The sequence below is a fragment of the Monodelphis domestica genome, chromosome 7 (assembly GCF_027887165.1).
Source record: "Monodelphis domestica isolate mMonDom1 chromosome 7, mMonDom1.pri, whole genome shotgun sequence".
Taxonomy (NCBI): domain Eukaryota; kingdom Metazoa; phylum Chordata; class Mammalia; order Didelphimorphia; family Didelphidae; genus Monodelphis; species Monodelphis domestica.
The window spans coordinates 158,046,858-158,062,544 of record NC_077233.1 but is presented as its reverse complement, the minus strand read 5'-3'; the positions used below and the strand labels follow the sequence as shown (position 1 = coordinate 158,062,544).

Below are 15,687 nucleotides of genomic sequence, written 5' to 3'. Positions count from 1 at the left end.
TGATCTTCATCAGGTACTTGTAGGATGAAAAAACTTGCATTTGAAAAATATTACCAATACAATATTTCATTTGTTCAGTAAGCTTAATACAGACTGATTGCACCTCTATTGCTTTGGGTGATGGCATAGGAGAGACTTTTGGGTTTGACATACCATTATTCCTCATGAATTCTTATGGTTTTGGTTTTTTCTATTTGCACTTGACATTCATTTTCTTTGTATTTTGGTCAAAACTACATTTGCATTCGAGTTGAAGCCAGAAGGTGCCTCTAACTATGGCCCACCCAGCAAACCCATGTTCCCATCACCTCATATCTACTCAGACTATCACATGGGCTGATATGTCCATCAAAACATATTTTGTTTTTACCAAACACTAGGTCTTCTTATTTCCTTTTGGAAGGCAATGTATGATTTTGCCTCTTGGATTTCGCCCAACTACATCTGGCCCAAGTAATTATTCCTGGCTGTTCCCCCAGCCTGGACTCTATAACACTTTCTTATTTTACATTTTCATAATTTACACTTTCATTTAAAAATGACTCCTAAAGAAGCCTATTTAGAAAAAAGTTAAGATTGCATGGGTATATTTCATGTAACATCTGCATAATTCCATTCTGTGCCCTTTCCCAATTTCTTTGTATTTACTTTGCATATATCTGGTATAGATATATGTGCACATATATATGCATATTATATGTAATATATGTGTATATAGTATATCCCCCAATAGAATATAAGCCCCTTGAGGGTGATGACTCATTTTTGCTTTTATATTCCCAATGCCTACCACCATTCTTGGTAAATAAATATGTCAGTCATTCAACAAGAATTTATGAAGTGCTTACAGTGTGTCAGACAGTGCTTAATAAATTCTGGTTCTTTGATTGGTTTTAATTCTAGCACAGGAGTTCTTAACTTGTAGTCCATGAAAGAGCTTTACTTTTTTAAGCATCTTGATAACTGTATGTCAATGTAATTGGTTTCCTTTTATGAATTAAAAACCATGCTTCCTAGGAGTCCCATAAACTTCGAGGCTGCCAAAGGTGCCATGACACAAAATAGGTTAGGGATCTCTTTAAATTTAGCCCTAAAAATTCAAAATATACTTTTTTGGTGGGGAAAGTGGACAAAGGAATGTATTGGGGAAACATTTTAATTCATTTGAGAAATCTAAAAACTTATATATATTATATTAAGGAAGAGCAATCATGTCTGTAGCATTGAAAATAATAAATCCATAAGCCTCTCTTCTCAGCATCCCTTGCTGTTAGAGGATATAGTCTAAGTTTGCTGCCCCTTAGGAAAGGGAATCAAGTCACAGGACCCCACCCTTGTGAGAGGTAATGAACTGGGCTTGCCTGGCTAAATCCAACTCCTCTCTTATCGTTATCCTTCAGCAAACGTTGGCTCTTGGAAGGTGAATAGCTAGATATCCGTTTTCTACTTTCAGTCATCCCACAGGATTACATGGAATGGGAAGCCAGCCTATTATGGTAATTCTTTCTCAAGTTCCACATTGCCAAGGGAACTTGGCATACGGTTCTTCCCAGACTGTGACAATTTGAACTTTCTTTCTGCCACAGTCTCTCGTTCTGTTCGGCATCCTTCCTTTCTGTGAAGGGAAGCCCTCGGGCCAGACTCCTCTGCTAGCATGACTGCTCTATCACTCTGTAAATAATTTTGAAAAGCGTAGTGTAATGTCATTTTGATGGCTTAATTTCTGGAAGGATTGGGCTAATTACTTTTTCAGGGATGTGAGCAGACCCGTCCTCCGCTGCCTGGCGTTACTTTTAATAGCAGCTGTTGCTTACCTTCTCCCTCCTTTGTTTTCTTTCTGTCCCTGTTCTGTTGATTTGGGGACCTGACCCTGGTTTGATTTAGTTTGGCGGTAGCATTCCTGTGAGTCATGTGCAATATTTTAATGGTTAATTACTACATTGTAACAACTTGTCAGAGAGTCCACGCTGTGAAGTAGTGGGGAGAACTGGTCTCCTTTCTTTGTGACAAAAGAACCCTCTCCTGGGTGAAAGAAGCTCACTAACGCACTGCATCTGCCATGGTGGGAGGGCTTTATGAAGCACCTGGGGGTGCTTTCCCCAGTCAAATAGAGGAAACGATAAATTTGAACCCCATCGCTAGGGTCAATTTAAGAAAAAATGAAACAGAGGGAATATAATTCATAGATTAGACTTTATTCTTTTGGGCTAAAAAAGCAACCATATTAAGGAAAAAAAATGCCACTTTCAGAGATGTTGAGGAATAGATATGTCGGTGGTGCAGACTAGTGGTGAAAAGATTGAAACAAAGAATTTGATGTTCAGTTGAGACTATTTGGTTAGTATTGTTTCAATATACTCACTTCAGTCCCATAACCTTCTATTAAATTCCTGTTGTAGGTAGGGCATTGTGATGGGGCCAGGGATGTAAAGGTAAAAGAAGGAGGCAGTACCTCAAGGAACTTACGCTCCAACAGAGGGGCTGTGGCATGTGCAGAAATAAACACAATATGAAATGTAAGGAGGGATGAGGACAAAGGTGAGATGCAGATAAAGTGGTCTAGGAATTGGGAAATAGGTAAACCTGAATTTGTATGTATGTATGTATGTATGTATGTATGTATGTATGTATGTATACTATCTTCATTTATAAGCACAGGTCGAGTGTTTACAAGATGTTTCCAGTATTTTTGTAAGACCCTGTCCTGTAGAATCTGTAAGTTTTAAAAATCTTGTCTAGAGTTAAGAGGGGGAAGGAACCCTTTTGGTTCTTGGAAAAAAAATCTCATAGTGTAGGGAATGTGGACATTTTTCCTTCACAGGATAATAGTATAGCTTTTCTTCATATAGTGCTTTACAAATATTTGTCAATTTTATCCTTATAACAACAATGGGAAGTAGATGCTTGTCCTTATTTTATAGATAAGGAAACTGAGGCAGACAAGAGGGTAAGTGACTTGGCCGGGGATCACACACACAGCTACTCTTAACCTGAATTTGAACTCAGGATTTGAACTCAGGTCAACCTGACTGCAACTCTCATGCTCTCTCATGCTCAACTCCACCTACTGGTGCTCATAAATTTATATCTTGAAGTGACTTTTTAAAAGGGACCTTATTCATCCTCCTTTATTTTAGAGGTGGAAAAAACAGGAGCCCTGAGGGATAGAGTGATTTCCTTGTAGTTACAAATAGTAAAGAACAGACCCAAGATTCAAACCAAGGTCCTTTGGCTCTAAATCCAGTGAGTCTCCTGCTATGCCACATGACCAACCCTTCTTAAATCTTTTAATACTATTCTTCTTTGGAGCAGTTAAATATAAGCACACATGAAATCTAAACCACATAGTCTTCATGACTTCAGCTTGAGGCTACTACAGCTCTCCCGGGAGGTCATAAGCTTAAGCTAGGTTTTTTTTTGTCTTTAAACCAGAAGGATTAAAAAGAGAAACACTGCTTCTATCTAGCCCAATAGATCTTAGGTAGTAAGGGCTCCTGGTCCTCCCACTGTTTATTAACAGCATGATTAACAGCTCAGAACAGGCTCTAAGGGTGTAGCCTCCAGGAGAGGGAGGAGTCTAGAACTTCTAAAAACAGAAAATGGGAAAAATGATGAGGAGCCAAATGGAATAAAGCAAACAGACATTCACCTGACATATCTATATTTTGTTCAACTACCTTCAAACACTATGGTTTCTGGGCTAGAACCAGGCAATCCAAGGTGTAGAATTGGCAATAGGGTCTATTTGTGCTAGAGCTAAGTGGGAATCCTGAAATTTATTCAGTAGGAAATTATGTTAGGTAGATACACAAGGAGATTTACTTTGGTGATTATACAGAGGATGACTGAAGTGATGAGAGATTTGATGAAGAAGGCCAATTTGGAAGCCATTGCAATAAGTGTTACCACAAAGAATTGAGCTAAAGTGATGATCCATGAGTAGGGAGGAATGAATCAATGTAAGAGATGGTGTGAAGGCACAAAGAGTGAGATTAGGCAACTGAGTGGGTATGTTGGGAAGGGAGAATGAATTGCTGATGATAATGCTGAGGTGATTGAAATAGGAAGTTTCATAGAGATATGGTCAGGGTGGAAGGTCAGAGTATGAAGAAGAGAAGGAAAATAATGAGTTTTGGTTTTGATGTGTTGAACTTGCAATGTTTCCAGCTTATTCTGTTTAAAATGCCCAATAGGTCATGTAGGATTTGTTAGATTTTAAGGTTGGACTTAAATATTTAAATTGGTGGTCGCCAGGGACTTAATGACTAAATCCCAAATGAATTACTAAAGTAAAATGTGATTTATGGTAGTTTATTTTTATAATAGAGGGAAGATCTTAAGGAAGAGAGAGAGAGAGAGAGAGAGAGAGAGAGAGAGAGAGAGAGAGAGAGAGAGAGAGAGAGAGAGAGAGAGAGAGAGAGAGAGAGCTATGGCTTCCTCAGAGCCTGGTAGAAATTCTAAGCCCCAGCCAGGGGAAAGGAGTCTCAAGATGATGGGCCTTTTTTGGAGGTTTACATCTCCAGAAAGGAAAGGAAACTAAATCAGATTTTCACTCACTATGGTGACCATCTAAAAGGAAAGCAGTCTGAGGTTTCCTGCATGAGCTCCTCCAGGGGTCCAGTTCCACAGACAAGTGTTTTCACTCCAAGTCTTCCGGTCTCTCCTCAAGTGTTTTCCCTCCAGCTCCTAGTGACTGTCTTCTTCCAGCCTCTCCTCCATGACTGAATCCTTCTTGATCTATATCTATCCGGTGTGCCTCTGTTTCCTCTATTTAAAGATCTTTTTCTCTTGTGTCACCTCCCCTAAATTGTATGTTTACCAATCACAGCAGACACTTTTCTCTCCAGGACTGCCCATTCTTTTGGTGGGTCACAGACCTCCCACTCAATGTATGAAATGGATGTTCACACCTTTTTGTGGTTAGTTCTCACCTTTTTATAGTTAGTTCACACTTTTTGTGGTTAAAATGGGTAGATCTACTTTAAATACTAGGTTTACACTTTGGGGGATTAAAATCTAAAAATAGCCAGGGGATTATAATTTTATCTTCACTATAAAGGAAGAGCTAAATACCTTCATTGTTACAATCTGGAGATATCAAATCCAGTCTTCACAGACTGAAGTTCAGGGGAGAGACTATGACTATAGATTCATGAGTCATATGAGTACAGATAATTAAACCCAAGTGCCCTGATGAGGTTATCCTCAGTAATTGTAGGTTACCCTTTGACTTAAGACTATGAGGAAGACCAAATTGGTTTTGCCCCCCTTTCTGGCCCCTAAAAAATTATATAGTAAACCAAGGAGTCTAGTTTAATCAAACTCAGCTCATTGTAATACTGTAGATAATGGACAAACAAGAGAGGTCCTTATACACCTAACCCATTCATATCTATTTTTTTCCTTCCAGATCCATCTATAATTTATCTTGGGGTGATTTGGTTTGGTTGTATCCCAGTAAAAAATATCCTCAAGTTTATTTTCTCCTCAACTGCTTTTTCCTGTTTAATGAGGCAGTATTATCCCTAATTTTGTCTCATGTTGTTCCATAATGTTTTGCAAATGAATTTTATCCTCTATACTGTTGTTGCTCTGTTGTCTCTGAACTTGGCAAGGAGATAAATATTTTCCTGATGAAGATGTTTCTGGGGTTTCTTTGCTTCCTTGTTATAATGATTGTTTTGCATTGTTTAAACTTCTCTAAGAAAAAGTTTTATTAGACATAGTCTTTTATCTGTTAGTGTCTGCTGGTCATTTTTCTTAATTAAGTACAATGGGTAAAACTGTGATAATCACAAGTTATAATGTCCTTTCATCCTATTCTGGTATTCTAATTTGATGTTGATTTTGGCCTTCTCCACAATCAGTTGATGGTCTGACTGCCTCTACACAGCTGATTTTGAATTCACTTCCACAGCTGTAAGCAGGTGTTTCCTTTCTGGTAAGCTATAATCAAGTCCACATTTTGTGGTGTTGCTCATTGCTCAGCATGCCAAGCACCTTCTTATTCTTCTTGGGGGGAAATTATTCATAATAGTGCATTACCTTGAACATGTTTGGCTCTTAATAAATGGTTGTGGAATTTAATTGCATTGAAATACAATCATGAGAGTTTTGACTGCTTTACAGTTCTTTGGCTTCTTTCATTTCTTTCTGATGTGAACTATATTTCTGACCGTAATTTTTTTTTTTTTGCTGAGAAATTAATATGACTTAGTGGCTAGAGGCCTAATCATGAAATGAGAAAAATATGGATTCAAACTCTGATTCTAACATATTCTAGTGCTATGATTATGGACAGATTATTCAAACTGTCAGGTGCCCGATAATTCTCCAAAGGCTCTGACTGCAAATGAGTTGCCAGTTTGTATCAGTGAGAAGAAACCTGAGCAACTTGTTACAAAGTCATTCAAGCCTGGATGAAAAATCATCGATGTTTTGCTTTTATTATCCTCTTTGGCTCAAGCCACTTAATGTCAAGGTTTATCTTGATTTAAATTAGAAAAATCTTATGAAGTTCTTTGCAAAATTTCCTATACTTTCCACTTGCCACAGATTTGCATTACCCAGTCATTTCAATTGAGTCTGGCTTTATGACACCATTTGGAGTTTTCTTGGCAATGATGCCAGAGTGGTTTGCCATTTCCTTCACCTCATTTTACAGATGAAGAAACTGAGGCAACCAGGGTTAAATGATTTGCCCAGGAGCACATTGCTATTAAGTATATGAAGCCAAATTTGAACTCAGGTCTTCCTGATTCCAAGCTTCTATCCAATCCACCAAACAGGCTGCCCCCAGAGATGTGCCACAGATGCTGGACATAAACTATAGTTCTCTTTGTAGTCATCTATGTGTTTAGGCTTACCATGAACATGAAAATCTGAGTGGCCAGGATTCTGTCAAATGCTATTCCTTGTTGCCTTTGGGCTTATAATGAAATCTACTCTACTTGCCCCTTTATTTGTCTGTCTGAGAAGCTCTTGTACTGTGTCCTTCAGCTGCCATTTTTTATTACTTCTGGTTTCATTTATCACACTGTGTTGTCCATTTCACTCAATGACATATCAAATTGTTGGGCAGTAGACAAATAGCACAGATTAAGATCACTGACCTTTACATTATTGTTCACAGACTAAGGATCGCATGAGTCTTAGCAGCCTCTATCTCGTTATATACCACACCACCACTGTCACGGTAGAAGTCGAATGGAGGTGCACAGAACCAAGGTCAATTTGGCCTTATTTACTGGTTTTGTATGTGATATCCTACATGAAAAACTTGAAATAGTTCTAAAGGAAAACAAAGTTTGAAAAAGGGACTGGAACTAGACCAACACTACATTGAGTCATTCAGATCAGAACTGACATAATTTTGGGAGCATGGAGGGATTGTTTTCTAAGATATCTCAGGGAAGGAAAGATAACAAAAAGGTGAAAGAATATTAAACCTTCATCAACAAGCTTTATTAATCATTGACCCTGTTCTTGGCACTGTGCTAATATCATCGGCCCCCAAAATGTGGCAGAATAAAAATCAGACTGGGGCAGATGGACAGTGATTTGGGTACATTTAATTCAAGAGGAAGAAAAGACTAGGATAGGTTACATTTGGAAAAGTGTGTATGTAGTGTTTTCACCTATCTAAAGTGGCTCTTTGAGTAAAAAGAAGCAAAATAGACATAAAACCCCAAATTTTCTTTAAAAACCATGCATATGTTCTCTTAGTGATGCTAAATGTTTATAAATCTTAGAATAGCATTATCAGTAAAGGATTAGTGTGATGAGTGAGCTGGTGGGCTACGGTAGACCATAGCACGTTGAAGAATGGCCTAATTCAATTCAACAAAATTTTTTCTTAATTATAAGATAGGAGGTACTGGGAATATAAAGAACAGGCAAAAAACAAGTCCTGTCTTCCAGACCTTTAAATGTTCTGCTTTTTTACATTCCAAACAATGACATATACATATGTATATAGATGACATATGAGGGTAACCAGCAGGCCCAAAACCCATCAGTGAGTTAAGGTGGTATCTACCCCAAGTATGTGACCCTCCTCCCCCCATGAATGGGTGGATTCGAATTTTTTCCAGTGGCCATGAAGGTAGCTGAAGCAGGAACTGTGTAGTGCTTAGAACATGGCCAGATATCAAAGATATCAAGATAATCCACTGCCTCCCAGGCCATCACCAGCCATCCTAACTTTTGTCTTGCCACTGGACTTTGATGACTCTGGAAGAGTGGGACTGATGATTTTGTACAACTCTGCCTCATTTAAATCCAATTAATGCCCAAGATAAGACATCACCCACTGATGTCTTTGGTCCTCTTTGAAAACGAAGGCCACACAACAACAATACAAGAAGCAGCATGAAGGAATATAATGGAGAAAATGTATGAAAGGGAAAGGAAACTGGGCTGTCCCTATAGTAAAAATGAAAGACAGACATCCCATATACTGCACTATACCTAGTAAATGTAAAACGATGCATAGTAAATTGGACAGATATTCTGTGGAGGATCAATTGGGAAAACATGGATAAGAAATATACAGGATAAGAAGGGATGTGACATAATCTGTACTGATTGAAGGAATATCTCATCAGTGAGAGTATGAGTTTTTGAAAAAAAATAGGGGGATAGTAGATGGATGAAGTTCAGACCGAAACTATGATTTCATTAGTAAAGGTATTTCCCACTATCTTTTACTCCTCAGATAAGCAGTTGCTCTGAAACTTGTTACCTGGGACCCTGAGAAGTTAAGAGACATGCCTAGGGTCACACAGGGTATATGTTTCAGAGAGAGAACTTGCACCTGATGCTTGCACTCTCTCCTCTATGACACACTTCCTCTTCATTAAAGAACTGATCTCTTTAATGGGTTGTCATGGACAATGAATTCATCATCAAATGATCAAACTTTTGGTGATGAATCTCTTTGTAATAACTTGGACTGTTCTTTGGACAGTAGATAAAATCTGTTGCGAGTGCTAACCCAAAGTCTATATGATTTGCCAGAGATTGTGCTCTGCTGCCCTATCATTAGAAAATCCAGGGTCCCCTTCAATGCAATACAAGTTATTAGAGTATAACTTTTGTAGAGATGCTGCTGTATAGTAAGATCTATTTTTTAAAAAGTTGATAGGGACCAGTAACAAAACATCAAAATATACAGAAGAAAAGAAATATTCATAAGAGGAGTCTACCATGTTAAATCTAATATCCACTTGAAAATGCACTGCACCTGACAAAAGGTTATGATTTCAAGCAGAATCTACTTAATTGCTCTTTCTGTATGTAAATGTTCACATTTGTTGATAAGTTCATAAAAAATAAAATTATAAAAAGAAAGCTCATAGAGAAGATAGCAGTATGACTTACAGATATAATCTAACTTGTTTACAGATATAACATCACTATTGAGGATATTTGGGACAATTCAGAATCACATAAGAAATCTTAGTAAAATAAATCTTTGTGGTAGGACACAGAATATTCTGATAAACTCAGAGAGAAATTATTTAGCTGGAAAAATGAAGGCTTATATTCCAAGTTGGTATTCTTTTTAGAGAAAATGGAATAGTCTCCCTTATCCCTTCCCCTTTCAATTTCTCTTATAGAATAAAAAGGAGGAAAAAACCTTTATTAAATACTGATTCCCTGATAAGTTTCTGTTAAGAAATCTTGATTTGGTCTTGGAAAACTATTAAGTCCCACTTTTCCATTTGACAGATGAGGAATCTGGGTATCAGAGAAATTAAATAACTTCTTAAAAATCTCATGGCCAATGAGTCAGTGGCAAAGGGGGGTTCTATGATCAAGATGTCTGGTGCTATGGGGTAAATAAACTATTAAAATAATTATAAATATTAAATAATATTAAAATTACTCTTATTCATCTTTTTTGATAGAATAAGTGCTTATTGTTTGCATAGCACTGCTTTCAATGCCTTATTGTAATAATACAATTTAAGCTCTTTTCTTTGAGGAATTTTGTTTTAAATGAGGTACTTGGACAGTAGCTTGTATCAACACAGGTTCCTTTAAAACAATATGACTCAAGTCTTCCTCCCTTAGAATATGGTTGGACCTTCTGCTTAAGATTTATGGAGATGGCTATTGGGGGAGAAGGCTATGGTCTCAAGAAAAAAAAATTATTCAACTTGTGATTGCATTGGTGTGGATGGACTCCATTTGAAGAAACTTCTCTTATCTATGTACAAAAGCAAAGATTTTATAATTTTGGGCTCACTTGCCTGAGGTATTGAGATTAAGTGATTTTCCTAGATGGTATGGGCCAAAGGTGGAATCTGAGCCCAAGTCTTCTTGAATCCATGGCTAATTTTCTATATACTCATTTCACTGGGCTTTGGTGATGAGATGATGCTGAGACATTTAAAAAAATATATTGTTTGAATATATAGGATCAACCCATAACCTTGATACCACCACTGAGGCAAGATATGAGATAACTTGTTATGTTTCCCACATATCCCCCTCTTTGAAAGCTGTTCTTTTGTAGCTTTCCTTTCCCCTTGATAGGGGGTGATCATTTTATGATGATCATTTTTATCTCATTTCTTTTGAGTAAACATTCCTCAGAAGGAGGAAGGTGAGGGAAGAATATTCAGTGTGACTACCTCAGACTCTGATATCTCCCACTACTCCCCATGATGGCCTTGGCCGCTGCATCCCACAAAGAGAACTCTGCTTATGTGGACTTGAAATTAGGTGTGATTAAACGTGCATACAAATTTGTTAAGAAGGTATCATCATGAATTTTAAAATATCCATCAGTATAAATGGCCCCAATTCTCTCTCATTTGGACATTTTTTTCTAAATTTAGGTCAAAGGATAAAAAGGCACCTAGCTTTTTATTTTCAAAAGCTTCAAAAGAATATGCTACATATAATTTTCAGCCATAGACACATTTTTTCCAAGACATTTAGAATTCACCAGGTTTCCATTTTGTTATTTAATTAAGGTTCAGTGTGGATGATTTGAATGGTTGAACAAACTTTTGTCATCTATCTTTGTTTTTAGGTATAATTCTTGATCTTAGAAAAATTTCTTCTTTTATAGACATATTTTGAAATGAACCAAGTTGGTTCATGGATTTGTTATTGTTGCAATAGAATCAAGCAAACATGTTAACATTTAATCTTCTAGCACCGGAATCGGAAACAAAATTCTCAGCAACTTCCAATGCAGTTGAAAGATATTTTTCTGATGCCTGTTGTGAGAAGTTAGGGTATGTAAAATAAATGATGTATGGAGCTGTAGGAATGCGACTTTTCCAGACTACCTTATGTCTAAGGAACATTAAACATAGGGTTCTCGTTTAGCAAATAAATAACCATTCATTTCAATGGCTGCATAGTCTGGACTTTTGTGCATATTTTTGCAAAGATAAGGAGAGGCCATTAGGGATTTAATATAAAATAAATCGCCAAGGGGTCTTCTTGTAGTCCTAGTCTTTCTGCCACATGGTGTGTTACTAATGTGCATAAATGGGCTTAAATGAATTTGTTATCTGTATTACATTTGCAGTATGTATATATTTATATATTATTTTTTAATTGTGTTTAAAAATAAAGCATTAAATACATCATTTTGGTGTGTTGAAAACGTGGAGTACGTAAATCAATCAGCTTCAATTAAGTATTGAAAATGGCAATGTATGCAATTTGCCTGTGGGTGAATTTACCCCACGGAGTTTAATATATTAATACTTTATCTTTGAGAACTAAGAGGTATCCTTATAGTTAATTTGTTACCTTATAAGAATGGGATATTACCATCCAAGATAAAGCAATAAAAAAAAGCACTGAAAGGATCTTCTGGTTGGCTTTTTTATTGAGGCCCTAGGTCAAATTCTGAATATTGATATAAATAATGAGGGCCCTAGGTCAACTAAACAAGACTTTTTGCTTTTTTCTTATAGTGGTCTTTTCATTTCTTTTTCTTTCTTTCTTCTTCTTCTTTCTCCTTTCTTCTTCTTCTTCTTCTTCTTCTTCTTCTTCTTCTTCTTCTTCTTCTTCTTCTTCTTCTTCTTCTTCTTCTTCTTCTTCTTCTTCTTCTTCTTCTTCTTCTTCTTCTTCTTCTTCTTCTTCTTCTCCTCCTCCTCCTCCTCCTCCTCCTCCTCCTCCTCCTCTTTCTTCTCTTTCTTCTCTTTTTGACCTTCACCTCCTGGCTTAGAACTTATACAAATATTGGTTCCAAGGCAGAAGAGTAATTAGGGTTAGGCAATTGGGATTAAGTGACTTGGCCTGACTCACACAGCTAGGAAGTATCTGAGGCAAAATTTGAACCCAGGATTTCCTGTCTCCAGATCTCTCTATCTGCTGAGCCAAAAATAACTCTAGTGGGGATTCAAATGGGTTGTTCATTCAAAATTGCCTAGTAATAATCTTTTTTTTTTAATCATTGGATAGTGGTCACTGAGTAGTGGAGTCAGTGTTCACCTTTGTGACTTTTGTCCTGGTTAATGGCATTTTAGTGAAAGTTAAGCAAATTGTCTAGCCATTCCTTCACTGAGCATTTATTAAACCCTTAATTTAAACAATTCACTGTGCTAGCAACTGAGGAAGAAAATGAAGCTATTTATGAGTATAGGCAGTTATTTAACATCTTGTCCAGGCCTATTCGGCAATCCCTTATATCTTGTGTTCCCATCTTTATCTTCCTTGAGCTACCCTCTCTTCCATCCCTTCTTAGTTTGCCCCTTTTGCTCTAAAAAGTAACATCAAAACAACTTTGTCATTGCCTCTGGAAAAGAAATGCCAATGGATTCCTCTGTTGTTTCACTCACATTAGCTCCCTTCTCTAGCCACTCAGACTATATATGAATGATCTCCCCTTTTTTAAAGTAAGCTCCTTGAGAGCAGGCATTGTCTGCTTTTGATACTGGTATCCTTAGTGCCTAGCACATACTAAACATTTAATAAATATTTTCATTGGTTTAATCAGTCATAGAATCATAGGGTCAAAGATTTTAGAGCTAGAAGGAACCTCATAGGCTATCTACTCCAACACCTTTATTTTACAAATAAAGAAACTGAGACCCACAGAAGTTAAATGACTTTTAAATGTGACACCAGTAATGTGTCAAATATAAATCTCAATCTAGCTTCTCTGATTTTGAGCCAGTTCTCATTTCACATTTATTAAGTGCCTGCTGGGTCAAGTACTGTTCTAGGAGCTGGAGATATGAAAACAGAATTAAAAAGAGAACCTACTTTCAAAAAAGGTATATACATCCTCCTGGGTATAAGGTAATAAATTCTGATAAAAGATTTCATTCTTGGATTCAGGAAATGTATTGCTCTTCAGTGGCATAATACTTGCTTTCAAATATCAGTCTTTCCTTGAGGTATCATTTTTCTTCCAAGGATGTTCCTGATGATCATTTTTACCTGATTTTACCGAAATAAGAGGAGAGTGGGAAGAGCACTCAAGACAGAAGGAACAGTTTGAGTAAAGGCAGAGAGGCAAATAAATGCAGGCTATGCTTTTAGAACGGTCTCGCTAGAACTTAGAGTCCTTACAAAGTCACCATCTGAGATGAGACTTAGAAGAATGGAGTCAGATTAGGAAGAGGAATTGGTATCAATATCAAGCTAAGAATCTAAGATATTATTTGATTGACTTTTAAAATTTAATATAGTATAAGATTATCCATATAGGACAGATCAGATGGGGAAGAACTCTAGAATAGGGAGTTAATTAGGATGCTATTGCAATAGTACAGGTGAGAACCAATAAGAAGGGGGAGGTAGGAGGCAAATAGATGAAATATACCATGAGGGTAGAATCATTATAATTAAGTTTTTATCTCATTGTTTGAATCCAGACACAGACATTTACTAGCTGTGTGACTCTGGGAAAATCACTTGACCTCTGCCTGCCTCAGTTTCTTCATGGCAATCATAATAGTACATATTTCCCATAGTCGTTGTGAGGATCAAATGAGATAATATTTGCAAAGTGCTTGACATGGGGCCTGGCACATAGCAGGTAGGCACTTAGTAAATGTTTCCTTCCTTCCTTCATAGAATTTAAAGCAAAATTGGATTTCAAATGATCACAAAGTGGTTTTGGTTACATATGATTTAAAAATGTAATTATTCATATTATGACACTTGTTTTGTCTGCACAATCTTAAACGTTCTCATTGTTAGAAAGTTCATTTTTAAGACACATACAATGACATGTCTCTGTTTTTGTATTACTTTTAATTGTCTGCTTAATGAAATTATATTGTTTTTTGCACCTGTGCTACATTTTTCTGCCTTGTAGTCTGTTTTAAACACATTAGGCAATTGTTGAAATCCTTGTTTCTCCTAAAAAGTTCTCATTTGGAGAAAAGTCTTTATAAGAGAGGCAAAAGCAATTCTATCTACACTGTGGGCAGAAGTAGGGATTTGCTAGTATCTATTAATGTTCTTTGAGGCAGGGATTCAATCCTCTTATACCTACAAACATCTTCTGATTTAAAAAAAAATTCCAAAACCAGACCAAAACCTAGAATTCTAGTGTTTTAGAGTTTGAAGGACCTTCAACATGATCAAAAAGCAGCCAGGTGTAGGGATTGAATTAGCACCACATTTGAACTCTCAAGGCTTAAGCTAAGTTTAAACTCTGCTGCTTACTGACTTTGTGTAAATCACTTTGTAACTCATTTTGCTCATCTGTAAAATGGGAATAATAATATTTCAACTACTTATCTTACAAAATTAAGAGTATCAAGTGAAGTAATTGATGCAAAGCTATGTATACATTTTAAATTATTACATAACTATAAATCCACAGTAGTTATTCATCCATTCCCATTTTCAGATGAGGAAACCATGGCCCCTCTAGAAAGGAAATCGTTGGTTCAAGGCCACACAGCTAATAAGTAGATTTGGGAGTAAAAGACCTAAGTCTGGCTTCTTAGGAAATTTTCCCATTATATCAAACTGCCTTTCTTGGCTAATAGCTTTCAAGGTTGTTGTTTTTTTCCTGAGCACAAAATCATTATCATAACAATCTCATATAAGTGTAAAATATGGTGAGTGCACATGTGTGTCTAATACTTAAATCCGAGTGGTATAGAAATGGCTCCACTAAATTTGACTAATTTATCATTTGTGCTTCCTCTTCTTGCTGTTATTGCAGCTTTGCCTCAGCTATTCATGGGGCACAGGCACTGACAGCAGGAGGTATTTTGAAAAATGCTCCACATAAAAATATATCTTGCAATTTGTCCACACATTATCCTGTGTTTGTTTCCAAAGCTAGTTGAGTCTCTGTACACAATCATGTAGCACACATGAGTAATCTTCAATACAGGAGGATGGGTTGATTTGCAAATAATCAGTTCAATCCTGCAGTAATTCAGGTGAGCAAAGGATTCCCTGTTCAATTAAGGCCTGCTCATGTGAGGGGAATTGTAAAATTTCCTGAAATCAGGGTGTCTGAGATTTGGGGTGGGGAAGGAAAGAACCCTGATTAAGGTTCTATTTTGTGACAGTCCCTGTGCTAAGCACTCTACAAATATTATTCATTTGATTCCCATAACAGTTCAGGGAGGTAGGGGCTATTATGAGCTTCATTTTACAGCTTAAGAAATTCACACAAGTTAAGTGACTTTCCCAAGGTCACATAGCTGGTGAGTATCTGAAGCTGGATTTGAATTCTGGTCT

General features: G+C 36.9%; 1 protein-coding gene across 14 annotated transcripts in view; it reads left to right on the top strand.

The window, feature by feature from the left end:
- The window catches only part of PRUNE2 (prune homolog 2 with BCH domain), a 329,922-nt gene that overhangs the window by 115,254 nt on the left and 198,981 nt on the right, over positions 1-15,687 (top strand). The gene's annotated exons all lie outside the window — the stretch shown is intronic.